Genomic DNA, 17,391 nt, shown 5'->3' with positions numbered 1-17,391 from the left:
GAGAGGTGGTACAATCTTAGAAAAGAGGCAGATCTGACAGTTCCTCATCTGTACTCACCCTTGTGCTGGATCCCAGACAAGCCCCAACTTGAGACAGGAGAGTTTTTTGACCCCATCACCAGACTTGTGACAGAGGTGTGTTACAATTAATGCTATTTCAACAGCTGCTGTCTGCTAATGGCTAAGTGTTCATCAGTTCAGTGGAGGGTCAGGGTGACAACCTTTTACACCCTGCCCTCTTGGCACCCAGGTCCTTGTCTGGCATCCAAGAAGACCAGGTCACACCGACATGAAGGATGGTGAATGTGGAGATTCTATTGAGTGATGGAGGTGGCTCTCAGCAGGATGGATAGGGAGCTGTAAATGGGATGGAGAGGGAAGATGATCTTCCCCTGGAGTTTGGCCGTCCCGTGGCTGATCTCCTCTCCAACCGTCTCCAGTCAAACTCCTCCAATGTTCAGATGCTCCTCCTCTTCTCTCCTTTTCTGGCATGCTGCTCTGTTGCTCTTCTGCTTGCGGAGCCTGGGGTTTGAGGTTTATGTGGGTACAGGATATGGGGACATGGTGGGCCAAAAGGCAACATTTGGGCACAAAAACAAAAATGTCTGTTCCCATTTAGGACCGTGGGTTTCCCGGCTTGAGGGTAGGGCCTTTGTGGGGAACCACCCTCTTCTACCAGTATTTCCCTGCCTCCCGTCTGTACCATTAGGAAACCTGAGCTTTTAATAAAGCTCTGTCAATAGCTGAATGACCTTAAGCAAGTCAATTAATGTCTTTAAAACAATGTTCTTGCTTATAATGTGTCCAAGTTGACGAGATGGCTTCTAAGGCCCTTTCTAGTTCTACAATTCACATTCTACCATCCTAGAAAGGAAAACTCAAGGACAGAGGGAGAAGATACAAAAGTAACATAGGTCAAGTACTAAAAAGTTCAAATTATCAGGGCTAAGGACAAAGATAATCTTTTTGTCTTAATAATATAACAAAACATTATATGCAAGGCTACTATATAGCATCCCTAACTTTTAAAATTATCAGTAGTGAATAGGGCTATGTTTTAAAGCTAATTCTATGGTTCATTTAGATATCTATTAACCTAAATTGAATACCTTAAAATTACATATTGGTCTCCATAACTTTCTAATTCAACCCATAAGTAATGAACAATCATGCATTCAAAATGTACCTATGTCTGAGAGCTGGAATTATTTTGCATTTGTATTCATTTCAAGTTACAGTATACTTATCAACCATTGCATCAAAAATCAGAAATATATTCCAATGTATAATAATCCTCATTTCTCTAAAGTTTAATGGAGAGAGCAGGTTAAATTGTGCAATGTAAGTTTTCACATCCACTCACAAGAATTGCAATATTTCTTCCCTTTTATTTGAAGGAAGGAGAGTGTTGCAAGAATAAGCCTATGGATTTCTGGTAAATCTTAACATTTAACTGACTGTCTCAAAGCCTCTCTACAGTCCAACAATTCTGAAAATTCTGGAAAACAATCCACATTCTAATGCTTTGCTTTAAATACATTGTTTCTAACATAATCCGAATGTTTATGGAATCAAAAGTCAAAGCTAAGATTTTGTCTGTCCTGGAACATAAGTAGATAAGATCCAAGTCACCTTTCTGAAGATTTTCTGATTTAAATCAATAGGCTTTACTAAGTACCTATTATGAGCAGATGTTTTGCTTTTAAACATGTGAGATAATGAAGTAGGAAAAGTATAAAATCTTAGAAGACCTGATGTCTCCCCTTGAGGAATTTACAATCTGATTCAGGAAATATTAAAAAGAATGCTATATAAAATGATTTGAAAAATAGCTACAAGGCAAATTCAGATATTCAAAGTGCCATTGTGGTAGCTGATTCATGACTCCCCAAAGATATCCACATCCTAATCTTTGGAACAGGTGAACATGGTAAAAGGGACTCAGCAGATGTGACTAGATTGATAATCTTGAGATGGGAGATTATCCTAGATTATACAGATAGGCCCAGTTTAGTCACAAGGATCCCTAAAAGACGGAGACAAGAAGGTCAAAGTCAGCATAGGAGATGTGATGATGAGCATGAGGTTGGAAAGAAGCAAGGAAGGGGCCACAGGCAGCTAGCCTGTGGAAGCTAGAAAAGGCAAGGAAATGATTATTCCCTAAGAGCCTCCAGAAGGAATCAGCCTTGTCAACACCTAGACTTGAGCCCAATAAGACTGATTCTGGACTTCTGTCCTCCAGAGCTGTAACAGAATACGTTTTGTATTGTTTCAACCATTAAGTTTGTGGTAATTTGTTACAGCCATATTAGAAAATGAATACAGTCATATGATTTGAAAAGATAAAGATAGAAGGCAATACCAAATTAAATAATGGAATAAACTAGACACAGTGGCTCACGCCTGGGAACACTTTGTAATCCCTGCACTTTGGGAGCTGAGACAGGACGACTGCTTCAGGCCAGGAATTTGTAACTAGACTAGGCAACATAGCCAGACCCTCCATCTCTAATTCAAAACTTTTTGTTTTAATTAGCCAAGTGTGGTGGCACACACCTGTAGTCCTAGCAGATCAGGAGGCTGAGGCAGAAGAATTGCTTGAGGCTGGGAGTTTGAGACTGCAGTGAGCTATGATTTTGCAACTGCACTCCAGCCTGAGGGACAGAGCAACAACCTATTTCCAAAAAGAATTTAAAAATAAAATAATGTAATGAAGTATAATGGAAATGAATTATTGATGATGATTATGATGGTAATAACACCCTATGTCAGATGAGAACATCTTCTCCACAGTCTTGATTTCCATGAGGAGGACTTTTATCTGACACCCTTCTGGCCTCTCCTGACCCTTTTATCTCTTGGACCTTGGTGATAGGAAGTGATGTCTCTGGTAATATGAAAAAACATCTGTGCATGCTCAGCCTAGTTCTACCAATATTCTTGGAAAACAGCTTCCTGTAGGGACTTTCTTCTCTTTTTATGGTAAACATACCCCAGGCGGTGTCGCTATGACAGGAAGCATGAGTCTACCTAATTCTAGGGTGCTTTTAGCAGGTCAGTTTGTCTCCCAAACTAAACCGCATTCTCCAACCTTTCTCTACAAGTAATGAGGTAATATTTTGCTTCTGTATTTGCTTTTCCCAAATTTCCCAAATTGTTCAGAAACTGCGTGGAAAAGAAGGGTACAATTTTGGGGGGTGGTTTCAAAATCTCAACTTTAATTATTGATTGCATACCATGTGCCAAGCACAGCAGAAATATTCTGCATAAATTACCTCATTTTATCCTCACAAAAACCTTATGAGGCAAGTACTAGTGATAGGGACGGGAGACAGGGAAATTCTGGACAGAAGAAGGCAGCCCTCTTGGGCCCCAGTCTCAAGCCTGGAACAACAGCCTGAAGTGAGATCATGCATTTCTGTTTTCGTGCTCAAATGTTGCCTTTCCCAAAACCACCCGTGCCCCACCCTGCTCCCCATCCTGTGCCCATAACAACTCCAGTCTCCATTAGCAGAAAGCAGATAAGAGGAGGAACAGCTGGGCTGGGCGCGGTGGCTCATGACTGTAATCTCAGCACTTTGGGAGGCCAAGGCAGGTGGATAACTTGAGGTCAGGAGTTCGAGACCAGCCTGGCCAACATGGTGAAACCCTGTCTCTACTAAAAATACAAAAATCAGCTGGGCATGGTGGCAGGTGCCTGTAATCCCAGCTACTGGGAAGGTTGAGGCAGGAGAATCGCTTGAACCCTGGAGGTGGAGGTTGCAGTGAGCGGAGATCACACCACTGCACTCCAGTTTGGGTGACGGGGGAGACTCCATCTCAAAAAACAAAAAAATGGAACAGCTGGGCCTTGGAGACTACAGTTGGACGTTGGAGAGAAGCAGCTTGATTTCAAAGGGATGGCTTGATGGCATTTCTTCGGAGAGGAGTTTGGCCAGGGACAGCCAGAATCCAGGGGAAGATCACCTTCCCACTCCATCCCCTTTTCAGCTTCCCTCCCCACTGAAAGCCACTTTCATCAGCAATAAAATCCTCCACATTTATCCCCTGTCAATTTGTTTGTGCAACCTCATTCCTCTTGGACACTGAACAAGAACTCAGGTGTGGGTGCAAAATGCTGTCACACTGACCCTCCACTGAGCTGTTAACACTTAAACCATCTGCGGATGGCAAAGCTAAAAGAGAGCTGATTGTAACACCTCTTCTGGGGCTTTGGTGCTTGCAGGTACTCCTTCCTAGATGCTGCCATGGGGCCCATATGAAGCTTTGCTCCTGCTGGCACCCAAAAGCCCTTACCCTGGCTCCTGCACTGGCTCACCTGCATGCTCCCTCCCACAGGTGAGCACAACAGGTTGAGCACAAAGGGTTGGAATGAGTGGAGTTTGTCTGTGCTGGCGCTGAAGAGGCTAGCTAGCTCTAGTGCCCACACTTCAGTTCCTACCTGTGAAGGGGTCAGGTAAAGTTTCTTGCTTCATTGTATTACGTGCGTTTTATAGATAATGAAATGGAGGCACAGAGAGGTTAAGTAACTTACTCAAAGCCTCACGACTTGGAAATGGCAAAGCTGTGATTCATGTCCAGGTCTTTCTAACTTTTAAACCTATGCTTTTGAACAGTCTGCATCATGTCCTTCTTCCTGGAGGGTATGAGGTTAGAACTGAATACTAATGATGATTTCTAAAGAAAGCTCTGTCTTGCTGGAATCAATCTTGGTTTGACTTCTAAGAAAGTTGTTATATATAAAGCTCAAATAAAAAATAGACCACATAGATCACAGCGGTCTTGTTTTGTATGCTAATTTAAATGCTATTAATTGTCTAGGTCACTTGTAGCTTGCCTTTCACATGTACACAGCCTAGAGTTGATTACAAAAACAAAAGCTTCTTTGATAAAGATTTCACCACTTAAAATACAGACACCCAGAAAGCCTTTAATCTTTCATGGCATGGAACTATCCCCACTTAATCAGAAGCTGCCTAAGGGGTAATCTCAAAAACTGATGCCTACAGCTGAAAATTAAGATATCAGACTTTCATCTCATTTGACCAGTTCTATTTCACTTTTGATTCCACCTCCTTCCCCTTCTCTTATCCTACAGGCAGTGGACCATATATTTTTTGCTCCACAGAGGATTTAATAGGTAGTCACAATTCTACAGCTGGACATCCCACAAAGCAATATTTTCCATGATAAATGTCAGCCATTTTTGACCCTCAGCTTTCCTTTGAGAGCCATATCAACCATATTGATAAGACCTCATATTACCATCTCAGGAGTATAACAAGGTTAAGACTATTGCTGTCTCAGCAAGATGCTGAGCTATTGATTCATGCCTTTATAACAACAAGGCTGGATTACTACAATTTATTGTTGGCTTCCCTCCCAGAATGCTCACTGCTTTGACTTGACTTTGTAGAGGATTCAGCAGTCAGGGTGTTCAACAACTAATACAGAAATGCTTGCACACATCACATCAGTACCACAAACATTACGCTAAAATAGAGAGCTGGCTTGAAAAATTGTAGGTTCAGGTCCTGCTTTTAACCCCATGAAACACAGTGAACATTTTCCTTCTAGAAACAAGGCTTTCATATAAGATTCTGGAATTGAACTGACTGTGGCTCAAGGAGTCTAAGCTACTTTATAAGAATGTCACACTTCATTTGACTTAGGATCTGATCAGGAACCTGAGGAAAACCTCTCTTTGGGGGAACCTAATAGGTCCACAGTCAATATGGGCTTACTATAGCATACTAACTAAATTGTATTAGAATGTATTTTCACTTTTAAAAGCAAAATACCTATAACACAGGAATATTCTATAATCTACATTAACAACATAGAGGAACTCAAATCACACAATGTCCCCGTGTCTCAAATCCCACTGAGAAGTAATTCTTACTGTCATATGTTTAGACGAAGTCTCCTTCCATCTAGTAGACCAGTGCATGTCTGCTATGGTCTGAAGGTTGGTTACCCCCTACCCCCCAATTCATATGTTGTAACCTAATACCCCATGTGATAGTATCTCAAGAAATGGGGCCTTTAGGGAGTGATTAAGTTATGAAGGCTCTACTTTCCAGAATGGTATTTCTGACCTTATAAAAAAGGCTCAAGTCAGCTCCTTTGTCTCTTCCACCATATGAGGACACAGCAAATAAGGTGCCATCTATGAGGAATGAGGCCCTCAACAGACACCATATCTGCTTGCACCTTGATGTTGGACTTCCCAGTCTCCAGAACTATAAGCAATAAATTTCTGTTGTTTATAAGTGACCCAGTCTAAGGTGTTTTGTTATAGAAGCACAAATGAACTAAGGCAATATCAAAGTTTGCTTAGAGAACCACTGACTTCAAAGTCATCTGTAGTGTTTATTAAAGAATAGACTTCAGGGTTCTAATCCTAGAATCACAACCTCTGGAACTGGGACTTAGAAATAGCATTTTTAACAAGCTTCCCAGCATTTTTAACAAGCTTTAATGTAAGCTAAAATTTGAGAACCACTGTACTAGACACAGTAAGTTCTAGGAGTGAATGCTCCCAAAGCCTCATTCTGCCTGGCTGTGGTAAGTGCTGGGTAGGCATTGTTTCTATGTATGATTAAATGAACAGTTGATGAATCTATGTAGAATTCACAAAGTCCAAGGCAGTGTCTCTGTTCTCGTGATCTGCTCAGCACTCCTAACAGAGATAGAGAAGCCCCAGGTAGACTTATGAGATTGAGATTAGGAGAAAAAAAAACATTGACACCCAGGTAAATTTGAATTTCAGATAACAACACATACTTTTTAGTATAAGCAGTCCCATGCAATATTTGGCCACCCTGGCCCAGATTACATAGTTCTATACTGACCCAATGTTTTCTCTTGGTTGGTGTTTCCTCAACACAGAAAACAGACAGATGTCTCTGGGTACAGGGGATATCAATAGGGAAGCCAAAGAGTGCCTCCTATGCAACTCCAGAAGAGTCAGCTCTACCCTTAAGGAGTAGAGTGAGATTTTCCTTCCAAGCTCACTGTCTCTGCCCAGGCAGGCCTTATCCAAGGGTGGGGTTCTTATTTCTCTGATCCTGTAATATCTCATCTAATAAAAAAGAGAATGCAATATTCCCTCCTAAGGCTTGCTATACTGATTAAGTAAAGTAACAAATGTAAGGCTTAACACCAGTATTTACTTTCTCACCTCCAGTCTCTTTCAAGCTCTGTCACATTCATCATTAACAGTTCCGTTGCCACTATCAACCCTTCATTCATGCACATGTGCACGTGTGTTTACTCTTGTACACACACACATGAACATGCACACACTCACACATGCATGCACATACACTTTTTGTAGTTCTACTTATTCTCTAGATAGATTTGAACACTATATCTCTGAGGCTAAAGGAAAGAGGGCTCTGATGCCAAGCATTCAAATTCCATCTCTACATTTATGTTTTCTGTGTGACCTTAGCAAATTATTCAGTATCTTCTGCCCGACTGTGAACACTAATGCATACTTCACAGGGTTGTTGAGAGGATTAAATATATTAATAGAATAACCACTTAGAATAGTACCTACACATAGTAAACACTACATATTTTAAGCTATTGTTATCGAGGTCATCATAATTGTCATCTCCATCCCACCCAGATAATTTCTTGAACCTCAGTAACTTCATAGGGCCAAGAATTATTATCTGAAGGAATCCCTCTCTCCTAGGACTGGAAAGGTCCCAAGAAGCCCAAATTTTACTCTCATTATATGGAGAAAATTGCTAAATTATATATAAGGCCCAAATTTTACTCACATTATCTGGGAAAAATTGCTAAATTATATCTAAGTAAGCTAATTTCTATGTCCTGGTAATTTCTAAAACATACATGCCATTGATACTGTTTTTTAATTGATGAAGTAAATTGAGTACAGGAATTATTCGTAGAGGAATAATTTAGAGTTCTTTTTTTGGTAACTAGTTTGGCTCAAAAGCTAGTTTTTAGAAATTGCCTAAGAGCAAAATATATAACCTACTATATTTGAAATGTCTCAGCTAAACCTGCAAGATCAAAATGTGTCCAGATTTTGTTAAAATATGACACCAACTATCACTATATCCCACCACTATCTCACCCAATGCCTTTTACCCAACAAATAATTTAACACTACATATATAGAATACTAACAGGAAAGACATTTATACATTGACTAATCTAATTAATAAATATTGACTGTCTTTGTGTGTAAGATGCTGTAGATATAGTTGGGAATACAACATACAAATAACACTGCTTTCATGGAGCTTACAGTCTATAGGAAATCAGAAAGAAAAGAGAAATATATAATATGTCATTTGGTGACAAAGTCTATGAAGTCTGTCTTAGTCCATTTGTGCTGCTATAACAAAATACCTGAGACTGTATAATTTATAAATAACAGAAATTTATTTCCCATATATTTCTGGAGGCTGGGAAGTCCAAGACCAAGGCACCAGCAGGTCCAGTCTCTGCATCCAAGATGATGTCTTGTGCTCTGTACCCTCACATACTGGAAGAGCAGAAGAGAATGAACCCATTCCTTCAAGCTCTTTTATAAGGGCCCTAATCACATCCATGAAGGCTTTGTCCTCATAACTTAATCACCTCCTAATAGCCTCACCTCTTAATACTATTACATTGACCATTAAGTGTCAACACATGAATTTTGGGGACCGTGCTGAGATGATAGCAAAGACAAATAAAGCAAGGATGGGGCTAGGACATGCAATAAGTCCTGTACTTTTACTTAGTGTTATATGGGAAGACCTCACTGATATTTGCACAGAAATTCAAGAGAGGTGGTGGAATGAATGAGTCCAGCATGTAGCTAAGTAGAAGAGACAGCAACACAAAGACTTTGAGATGGGACCATGCCCAGCATGCTTGCTTGAGATAAAAGAGATCAGTGTGGCTGGAAAGGAGAGAACATAAAAGGCAGTAGTAGATGGTGTCAGAGAGGAGTCAAATGATGAAGAGCATTGTAAGCAATTACATGCACTTTTGCATTTACTTGACTGAAATGGGAAACCAAGGAAGGGTTTTGAGCAGAGGAATAACAAGAACTAGGTTATCTTTTAGAAGGATTACATTGGTTGCTGTATGGGCAATAATGGTAGTAGGGCAGGTATAATAAAATGAGGAGACTTATTAGGAGTAATTACAATAATCCGGATGAAAGATGATGATGTTTTAGACTAAGATGATGGCAATGAAGTAGATAAGAAGTGGTAGGATTCTCAGTATATTTTAAAGGTGCAAGAGAAAATGGTTTATGCCATTCAAAAATCTAGGCATGCATATTAGAGTAACACAAAACAAGTGAAAGTATATTAGAAATCTTACTTAAATATTTAAATTTTGAATCAACAATAATTTCCAAAAGTATGAAGTTGAAAAGCTTCCCTGGGGAGTAACATGAGACCATCAGAGAGATTTAAAAAGGACACAGAGAAACAGGACACCATTGTGGGTTTTCTGAACACGAAAATGAAAAAAGTAGAAGAGGAAGATTGTTGAATTTGTTGTTAAATACTTGATCCATCTCGACTTTTCTCAAATTAAAAGCCTGAAACAATAATACATACCTTTAAATATTTTGTGAGGCCAAAATACTAGTTTATGTGCACTACCTTAAGACATAATGACGAAAGTAAAATCGTGCCTTTTACCTCGGCAAAGGTCAAATTCTCTCTAGAATGGAATACCCAGTTCTAGGCTAATATTGTAACTCCACAGACCAGGTGTGCCTCTGAGCAACACCATCACTGGGCAACCACCACTCTGATTTATGTTTGCTGCATTCTTTTGAGTGTTGAAGAAACCTGAATTATCTGTGAATTGAGCTTTAACTGGTAACACCTCAATTCAAACACAATCTTTTTCTAAAGAACCAAAGAAGTACAAACGTGTACAGGAAATGAATTTAGAAGTGAAAGGCAAAAAGGCCAGAACCCTCCAAAAAAGGCCCTCAAAAAACAAATAGGCAGACAGCAATGATTAAATTCAGGGACATTTAAATTTTCTCAGCATTGGACTTTTCCTGCATTAAAAATTGTAAAAGGTTCAGAGAAAAATAGCAAAGGTAGTTAAAGACTTGGAAAGTGAATTTTAAGGTATTTTAAGAATACTGGGTAATTTAAGCTGAAGAAAAGGTAACAAATACATGACATGAATTTGCTTTTTTAAATGAACATATCAAAAATTAGGATTTACTACTAAAACTGATGCAGGGTTTTTCTCAGTCACTTAGCCAGAGACCTCCAGCCAGCAACACCACTTCCCAGGCCTTGCTCAAGATGGGGTTCACCACAGAAGATGCCCTGTCCACTCGGTCCCTTGGGCTATGCCTGGCCTGCCCTCCAGCATGGATCCCGCAATCACTGCAACTGCATGCTCACCCCTCAGTGGGAGTGGGTGTGTAAGTGAATGTCAGGTCCAGCCATCCATTCCACACTCCAGCACAAGAACAGACTCCATGCAGGGCTTACAGCTGGACCAGGCATGTCACAAGCCACTTGCACAGTGGACTCCAGTGTCCAGATAAGGGGAATATAAGGATGCCCATGCAGGGGTGCCCACGACCATGACGCCCCAGAGCTAGGGTGTTACAGCATACTAATTAGCTTTTTCAGTCCTGCTGTTCACAGCTCAATGGATGGCAGTGCATTAACAGGTCTGTCAGCCCCTTGCCCTGCTCCAGCCTGTGGCTCTGGGGCTGACTCAGTCCTGCTGCTGCTTTCTGTTGTATGGGGCAGCTGCCCTCCACTGGCAGAGGGAAGGGGGCCACAGTGTTACAGTCTTTTCTGTACCCACGTTCGTGGGTACTGAGCCCTTGTCCCACATCCAAGAAGAATGAGGATAGATTGACAACTAAACAGTGATGAGGAAACAGCTCTCAACAAAAAGGGGACACGAGCATGGTCTACCACCCATAGTCCAGTGGTCTCTTTCTCAGAGTGGTTGACTTCCAGGCTTTCATGGGCTCAGAATGGACAGTGCATGCTGATTGGTTTGTGAGTATGCAAAAAAGGGTAAATCAAAGGCATCGTTCAAAGGTGGGCATGACAGTGTAAAAAACCAATTAGGGAAGGGTAGGTGTATGTAACCTATGTGAAGGGTGAGGATTAATCAGAGTAAAGCATGCCAAACAAGAAGACAGGTCCTCAATCTGGTCGGTGGATTTATCTGAGACTTGTAGCTTGGCCTTTAGGCTTTAAACTGTCATTGGTTTGAAAGTGGGGTTTCACTGGGGACCTGCCCCTGTCTGCCTAGGATTTGTCTGCCTCCTGCTGCTATCAAAACCATGTGCACTAAGAACCCATCTGACAACAGTTGCAACCCATCATCTTGCCTAGCTTAACCCTCTATCACCCAGAGTGATAGTTTCAAAAGTTTCTGCAGGCAACATCAGTATTTACAAACAAATTCATGTAGTTGTTATGAATTATTAATCATAAATAATAAAATGTTACCTGACACTCTCTTGGTGGCTATCTCATTTATTTCTGATGCAGAATTGCTTTCTTAACACAAATCTGACAGGCTTTTTCTATGAGCGTGTCTGAAAGGGGATTCACTGACAGTGAAAACTCATATAAAAAAATGCCTCCACTGGAAACCATCATTCTCAGCAAACTATCACAAGAACAGAAAATCAAACACCGCATGTTCTCACTCATGGGTGGGAATTGAACAATGAGATCACTTGGACTCTGGAAGGGGAACATCACACACCAGGGCCTATTATGGGGAGGGGAGAGGGGGGAAGGATGGCATTGGGAGTTATACCTGATGTAAATGACGAGTTGATGGGTGCTGACGAGTTGATGGGTGCAGCACACCAACGTGGCACAAGTATACATATGTAACAAACCTGCATGTTGTGCACATGTACCCTAGAACTTAAAGCATAATTTTTTTAAAAAATGCCTGCCAAAAATGGGGGAAAACTTTAGCTAAAAACCTATATAAAAGAATCAGATCAAATTATCAAAGAACACTGGTTCATCTTGAATAATTATTCATGTTAAAATGAATGAAGGCACTTTCTATAGGGAAGGCCAAGTCTTCCAGGGAAACTATCATGGAAATAGATTAAGTTTCTCTGTAAAAATTCACTTGTGACAAAGACTATCATAGCTCTTGAAAATGTGTATAATTCATATTATTTTGCTATGTTCTAACTTCTAAGTATACTCCTATTACAGTGTTTGGAGCTGAGAAATGCTGTAACATAGGCTTATAACACTATTAGTATGCTCATACACTCTTATTCTTCAGTATAATAAATATTCAATTGATATGTTTCTCCTTGCACTATTATAAATATGATATTGGGAAGACTGTCACAAATTCACTTGATGATATATGTCGTAGGATCAATTAACACAATTTTAGTCACAATGAAAACCTGAAATGAAGATATTAAAAATTATTGTAATAAAAATAATTACATTTATTGAGTCCCAATATGTGACAGACATTTTATGTATATTATTCTTAACCTCACAATAGCCCCACTGGTCCTTATCATTATCTTCATTTTCACATAAGGAATTCTATTTACATAAACCTAATTTCTTGAAGTAAAAAGAGCCAGGAAGTGATAATGCTGATATTTGAAACCTCACAAATTTGAATTAAAAGTTGTTGAACTTCCTACTATTCACATCATCTTTTTAGTAGCATTTTTTCAGTTTATTTGTTTATATTTGTGTTGCAGTCATTTTTGTTTAGTTGATGACATTTAAGAATACTGAAAATTGAAAATTTGGTTTGTTAAAAATTCTATTTTGATATATTTTTACAAAATCAATGTGTATGGGCAGAATTTTTAAATGATATTTTGGGAACTTTACTTCTGTAGTGTTTTACTACAAATGCCATTTTCAAAAGTCGATATGATTTTAGCATGAGACTTGGATAAATTGTTCATTCCATTCTACAAAACAAATGACTGGAGGATTTATCTTTCAGTTAGACTTGAAAAGAACAGTAATTAAGGGCATCAGCTCCAACTAAAAAGCAAGATTTGCTAGGTTTCTGGGGAAGAATAACTGCTGGCATAGCCAAAGTGGGAAAACAGCTCACACAAGAGAAGGCATTCAGGAGAACACTGACTCTGAAATCTGACCTCCTGGCACCACCTAAGGACATTCCTGGAGCCAGTTTAAGCCCATGAAAATATCAACATTGATTTCAAATCCAAAGACACATATGCATTTCTTGTTTCTGGGAGTGAAACACTTATCAAACGAAATACTTCTCTCTCAGGATTAGGCTGAAAATTCACTCCCTCTTAAACAAATGAAGCAAAACAAACAGTAAAATTCAGAGGCTAGATTACTTCTGAATTACCTAGATTAAATCAAGCCATATAGACTGTGTGCTGAGCGCAATTTGTGGGCAAAACCCTAGGGTTATCTACCAGGCTGCCACTGTATTGATTCAGTATTTCTGCTGTAATGAGTACAGTGAAAAAAAAATCCAGTAGTGAGCTAAGCTGCTTATCAATCAAAAGACTTTCTTTGATGCATCTTAATACTATTTTGCTGGGACACTTGCCCACATTTCCTACAGCTGTTCCAGGGAGACAGAACTGGGCTACTAGGAATAGTGTCAGTTACACTGAGAGAGAAAATGACAGGGGTAGGCTTGTCTTGGTTCTTTCTGAAAGTGGTAATTTTAATGGTGACCAGGATATGTAAGAAGTATATTTATATTTTCATCACTTCCTGAGCCATCATATTTATATTCAACTTAAGTTGGTTTTAAACAAAGAAAGAAACAATAATCTAAAACACTCAAGAAAATATATGAATGCAGAGACACTTCTATTGAAAAAGAACATTTTCATTTCATGGTTGATTTTTTTCTGTCACAGAGAAGGCAATGAAATATATGACAACACTTCTATATTTTCCTCTTCTGCAATAAGCACAGAGGCATACACATTCAGATACCTTATAAATCACACTTGTTAATATTCACCAACCACAGAATCAAAACCTGTAAAGGCTACATCTGATCAGAATATTTTGATTGCAATTAGGTCTTATGTAGACAGAAAACCTGACTTACATTTGCTCTTGAGAAAAATATTGGCTCTTATAAATGAGATATTCTTGTATAATTTTGGTTTAGATGCTACTTTTCCAGGGCACAAATGATGTCATCAGGACCTGATTTCTCTGAGTTGAAAAGTATGTGGGATTTTAAGTTAAATCAGGATTCCAGGTCCAAGTCTTTTTATAGGGGAATATTAGGGAAAGCATAAACTCAGTGAATCTCAATCAGCTTTCTGAAAATTAGAGATAACAGCCCCCTGAAGAAGGATCAAATGAGAATGTACAGAAAACTGTGGCTATAACTCCAAGGTATCATAAGAACATTAAAGATAAACGCATATGACTTTCTTCCTGATAGAGTGTATCAAAGAAATTCCAGCTTTGGGAGCCAAGTGAGCTGGTGGAAGAGATAAAAGTGGGGAAGTAGGGAGGAATGTTTAGAAGAATCATCAAGGAGCATGACAGTACTGGGTGGCTGGTGACAAAGGAGCAAGAACACCAGGAATCTGGAGCATGGCACGACAAGGGAAGTGAGAACATTAGAAAAAACCATGTGGGAGAGTTTTAATATGCCCTTTCTTGTTTACGTAGATGTACGTTACAAATTCAACTATTCAATGATGTTTTTTAAAACGAATATCTCAACCAGCAGCTGCCAAAACCATCACTGAAACTCAAAAGTCCTTTTCTGTAGCCTACACCTTGGACAATATGCTTTCTCTTTGGTTAATAAGAGAAATCACCTGAAGTTAGAATTCTACAGAAAATACATTTTTACAATAGAAAATATCACCCTAGTACTGACATCTAGCTGGTGAGGAAGGAAATAAGATATTTGCAGGCTTGTATTTCTTTGCTCTGTGAACAAATGTGCATTGAAAATCAGTGACTATGCGGTGAGCACTGTGTACAGCAACCTCCCCCATATACATAGTTTCGCTCTCTATGGTTCCAGGTACCCACATTCAAGCACGATCTGAAAATATTAAATGAAAAATTCCAGAAATAGCAATTCATATGTTTCAAATTGCACACCATTCTGAGTAGCGTGATGAAATCTCATGCGACTCAACTCCATCTGCTCAAGATGTGAATCATCCCTTTGCCCAGGAGATCCATGCTGTCTACACCACCTCCCATTAGCCACTTAGTAGCCATCTAGATGATCAGCGCAACCATGGTTGTATCACCATACTTGTGTTCAAAGAACACTTATTTTATATCACAGCAGCCACAAAATGCAAGAGCAGTGATGCTGGCAATTTGACTATGCCAAAGAGAATCTGTCAAGTGCTTTCTATGAGTGAAGAGGTAAAAGTTCTCAACTTAATAAAGAAAGCAAAAAAATTGTATGCTGAGGTTGCTAAGATCCATGATAGGAATGAATCTTCTATCTGTGAAATTGTGAAGAAGGAAAAAGAAATGTGTGCTAGTTTTGCTGTCACACCTCAAAATGCAAAAGTTATGGCCACAGTGCGTGATAAGTGCTGAATTAAAATGGAAAAGGCATTAAATTTATGGGTGTAAGACATGAACAGAAATGTGTTCCACCTGATGGCAATCAGTTTCAGGCATCCACTGGGGGTCCTGGAATATATTCCTCCAAAATAAGGAGGACTACTGTGTACAAAGATAAATAAAAACATTGTCCCTATTTTCTTGTAGCAGCCTAGTAAAGAAAATTTACAAATATAAATAATGAAAATATAATGTAAAAAATTGACTAATGGATATCGACATGCTATAAAGGCATAGAGAAGTATCTGTCTCTACAGAATTTGGGGAAAGGAGTCACAGAGAAAATATTTGAGGTGATCATGAAGACAGAGAGGGTGCTTATGGGAAATGAGGGGGTGGTCATCCAGGAATAAGGAAGGACATGCACAAAGTCACATGAACCTGAAAGTAGACTGGTATGTTGCTCGGCGTAACTAAATCATGAAAGCATTGAGCCATGATAATATGAAAATCACATTTAATAGGATATTGTATATTTGGGCCTTATCCTGGGGAAAAGAAATTCTAAAAGGTATTTTAAATCAGAAGGGAATATGATCAAATTTACATTTTAGAATGCTAACTCTGGAAAGATTGCAGAATGTGGATTGGCGTTTAATGGAGATAGCACACAAAAGCAGACATATTGAGAAAAAGTACGGTTACTACTTGAAAAATATTTAGGATATAAGTTCTATTTATTTATTTATTTATTTATTTAATGAGACAGAGTCTTGTTCTGTCTCTGTCGCCCAGGCTGGAGTGCAATGGTGCCATCTCAGCTCACTGCAACCTCCGCCTCCCAGGTTCACGCCATTCTCCTGCCTCAGCCTCCCCAGTAGCTGGGACTACAGGCACCCGCCACCACGCCTGGCATTTTGGGGGGGGAGGGGGGGTATTTTTAGTAGAGATGGGGTTTCACCATGTTAGCCAGGGTGGTCTTGATCTTCTGACCTCGTGATCCGCCCACCTCAGCCTCTCAAAGTGCTGAGAGCCACTGCACTCGGTCTAGGATATAACTTCTAAAGGCTATGTGGCCATATTAATCAGGATTCTCCAGAGAAATAGAACCAATAGGATATATAGATATGTAAGAGAAGACTTAGGGGAATTGGCTCTCGCAATTATAGAGGCTGAGAAGTCCCATGATAGGCCACCTACAAGCTGGAGGCCACCTAGAAGGCCAGTAGCACGGCTGATATGATTTGGCTCTGTGTCCTCACACAAATCTCATGTTGAATTGTAATTCCCAGTGTTAGGGGAGGGATCTGGTGGGAAGTGATTGGATCATGGGGGTTTCCCCCTTGCTGTTATCGCAGTAGTGAGTTCCCACAAGATTTGATGGTTTAAAAGTGTGTGGCACTTTCCTCTTGGCTCTCTCTCCCTCCTGCTCTGCCATGATAATACCTGCTTCCTTCACCTTCCACTGTGATTGTAAGTTGCCTGAGGCCTCCAGCCATGCTTCCAGTACAGCCTGCAGAATTGTGAGTCCATTAAACCTCTTTTCTTCATAAATTACCCAGCCTCAGGTAGTTCTTTACAGCAGTGTGAGAACAGACCAATAAAATAGCCCAGTTCAAGTCCAAAATCCTCAGAACCAGGTGGTAAAACTCAGAATTATTGTGTAACTCTCAGTCCAAGGACAAAGGCCTGAGAACCCAAGGCATAGAGGCCTCAGGAGGAGTTGGTGTAAGTCCTGGAGTTCAAAAGCCAGAGAGCCTAGGGTTCTGATGTCCAAAGACAGGAGAAAAAGAAATGTGTACCCCAGCTCCAGAAGAGAAAGAAACTCACTTTTTTGTTACATCTGGGC

Source organism: Macaca mulatta, chromosome 3 (genome assembly GCF_049350105.2).
Source record: "Macaca mulatta isolate MMU2019108-1 chromosome 3, T2T-MMU8v2.0, whole genome shotgun sequence".
NCBI lineage: Eukaryota > Metazoa > Chordata > Mammalia > Primates > Cercopithecidae > Macaca > Macaca mulatta.
This window is presented reverse-complemented; position numbering follows the sequence as displayed.